Source organism: Lynx canadensis, chromosome X, assembly GCF_007474595.2.
Source record: "Lynx canadensis isolate LIC74 chromosome X, mLynCan4.pri.v2, whole genome shotgun sequence".
Taxonomy (NCBI): Eukaryota; Metazoa; Chordata; class Mammalia; order Carnivora; family Felidae; genus Lynx; species Lynx canadensis.
In genome coordinates this window covers 80,405,514-80,408,905 of record NC_044321.2, presented here as the reverse complement: position 1 = coordinate 80,408,905, position 3,392 = coordinate 80,405,514, and positions in this window count along the sequence as shown.

The following is a 3,392-nucleotide window of genomic DNA, read 5'->3' as shown; positions in this document are numbered from 1 at the left end:
TTATTTATTTGAGTCCTTTCTCTTTTCTTTTTGATAAGTCTGGCTGAGGTTGATCAATTTTATTAATTCTTTCAAAGAACTGGCTCCTAGTAGGTTTTCTTTGTTTCTATATCATTTATTTCTTCTCTAATCATTATTATTTCCCTTATTCTTCTGGCTTTAGGCTTCATCTGTTGTTCCTTTTCTAGCTTCTGTAAGTGTAAGCTTAGGATGTGTATTTGAGATTTTTTTCTTGCTTCTTGAGGCAAGTCTGTATTGCTGTATTCTTCTTTCTAATGACTGTTTTCACTACATCCCAATGGTTTGAACTGTCATGTTTTCATTTTCATTTTCATTTTGTTTCCATGTCTTTTTAAAATTTCTTTTTTCACCTCCCGGCTGACCCATTGATTGTTTCTTAGGATGATCTTTAGCTTCTATGTATTTGTGGTCTTTCCAAATTTTTTCTTATGATTGACTTCAAATTTCATAGTGCTGTGATTGGAGGATGTGCATGGTATCATCTCAATATTTTTGTACTGTTTAAGCCTGATTTATGACTTAGTATGTGCTCTTCTCTGGAGAATGTTCCATGTGCACTTGAAAGAATGTGAATTCTTCTGTTTTAGGATGGCATGTTCTGAATATATCTCTTAAGTCCTTCTGGTCCAGTGTGTCATTTAAAGCCACTGTTTCCTTGTTTACTTTCCACTTAGATGATAGGTCCATTGTTGTAAGTGGGTTCTTAGAGTCTGCTACTATTATTGTATTATTAGCCATGAGTTCCTTTATGTTTGTTATTGACTGATTTATATATTTTTTTGTGCTTCCACGTTGTGGGAATAAATTTTTACAATTGTTAGATATTCTTAGAAGATCTTCTTAGAAGATCTTGTGATGGGTCTTATATTTTTTTAATCCATTCTGACACCCCATGTCTTTTTATTTGAGTATTCAGTCCATTTACATTCAGAGTAAATATTGATAGATATGAATTTAGTGCCATTTTATTACTTATTTTTTCATTGTTTCTGGAGATTTTCTCTGGTCCTTCCTCATCTTTGTAGCTTTTGGTCTTTCTTTTCCACTGAAAGAGTCCCCTTTAATATTTCTTACAGGACTACTATAGTACTCATGAACTTTTGTAGTTTTTGTTTGTCTGGGAAACTTGTTGTCTCTCCTTCTATTCTGAATGATAGACTTTCTGGGTGGAATATTCCTGGCTGTAGTTTTGTTTCTTTTCTTTTTTCTTTTTTCTTTTTTTTCCATGTAGCACAGTGAATATAACCTGTCACTCCCTTCTGACATGCCAAATTTCTGTGGAGAGATCTGTTGCTAAGGTAATTTGTCTTCCTTTGTACATTAGAGACATCTTTGTCTTCTGCTTTTAGAATTTTTTCTGTATCTCGATGTTTTGGAAATTTCACTACAATAAATCTCAATATTGGCCTACGTTTGTTGATTTTTGGGGGGAGTCCTCTGTGCCTCCTGAATTTGGACGTCTGTTTCCTTACCCATATTAGGAAAGTTTCCAGCCATTATTTCTTCAAATCAATCTTCTGCCTCCTTTTCCCTGTCTTCTTCTGGGACTTCTAGGATAAAAATGTTATTACACTTTATGGAGTCACTGAGTTCCCTAAGTTTGTATTTGTGATCCAATATTTTTCCTTCCCTTTTCGTTTCAGTCTCATTATTTTCCATACTTTATCTTCTATATCATTTATTTGCCCTTTTGCTTCTTCCATCCTCACAGTCATTATACGTAGTTGGTTTCAAATCTCAGTAATTGCAATTTTCATTATGGCATGACTAATTTCTAAGTCTTTTATCTCTTCAGTGAAGGAATCCCTGACGTCTTCTATGCTTTTCTGAGTCAAGCTAGTATCCTGATGATTGTTGCTTTAAATTCTGGATCAGGATTTTTATATCAGTTTCAAGTAGATCTCTGGCTGTGACCTTTCCTTGTTCTTTCTTTTGGGATGAATTCATCCATGTTGGCATTTTGTCTAGGTCTCGGCCTTCCTCTGTGTGTTAGAAAAACCTCTTGTGTTTCCTGATTTTGAGAGTAATGGCTTTATTATGAAGAGGTCATGTACTGTCCAGGGCCTCAGTCTTCAGGAAGTGTCTCGTGTATGCTGTGGGCACTCTGCTGCTGTATTTTGGTTGCTCTTTCCCTCAAGTAATTTTTCTGCAGAATTTATTCTTCCCTGCCTTGGGGAGTGTTTTGACCTTGTCCAGAATGTGGTTTTAAATAGGTGTGCACTGGCCTGCTTGTTAAAAGAGTCCTGGTGCTATTTCCATTAGAGCTGAAGATTAACAGCACTATGGTCAGTAGACGTGATGCGTGTGGGGGTGGGGGGTTTGTTCTGCTCTTCTGGAGGAGGGACACACTTTCCTGGTTGTCAGGCACACTTGTCCAATAAAAGAAACACCAGCAGAGTGCAGGGGGTGGGACTGGGTTTAAACAGTTTAGGCCACCAGTGTTGGCATTGTGCTGCTTCCTGAAATTAGTTTATGCTACCGGGTGGAGGAGGAAAATCGGGCCAAGAAACTTCCTAGTGCATGGAGAGGGGATTTCGCGCCCACTGCTATCCAGGAAGACCTCCTTGAAGAGCAAATAACCTCCCTTTGGTCGTCCCAGGTGTCCTTCAGATCGTTGCCTTCACCCTGTCTGTGTCCAGGCCACCTGCCAGCCCAGCAGCTCAATGCACCTTGGGCTCTATCCTAGGCACGCCAGCTGAGTTTTAAAACCGCAAACGTTAGGGACCTGGCATGGTGGAGACCCACACTGGTCCTTTGATGGAAGGTCTTGCCATGCTGGGCTGATAAAGGTTTGTCCCAGAAAGGAAGTCACACTAAAGTGCAGGTTTGTGGATTTTGGAATAAAGCACAGCAAAGAGCCAATGACCAGATTAGCTACCCTCAGCACGTGTTTCTGCACCTATGCTGAGGGTCAGGGGAGGGAAATGGTGCCTGCCAAGTCTTTTGTCCCCAGAGACGCAATGCCACCTCTTTCAAATGCACTCTAAGGGGAAACTGTTTCTCCAGTGAGTCTCAGGTGATCCACAGATCATGCCCTCTGCCCCTGGGATTGCCTGCTTGCCTTCTCTACAGGAACACTGCGATTCCCTCAGGGCTTTGTCCCAGCTGCATCCTGGATCTCTAACTCAAGTTTTTGAGCCCTGCTAGTGGGAAATACTCACAAAAGTTAGTCTCTCTCATTTTCCAAGTCAATGGGTTTGGGGAAGTGTTTTCCTTGTGCAGTTCCCTGTGTACTCCTCTCTCTCTCTCTCTCTCTCTCTCTCTCTCTGTCTCCTCTCTCCTCAACCAGGAATCCCTCCCTTCCACAGTACCAGGCATCTGTTTCTCCCCCAAACCATGTCTCTGCACCTCCTACCTTTCATGATGTGGTT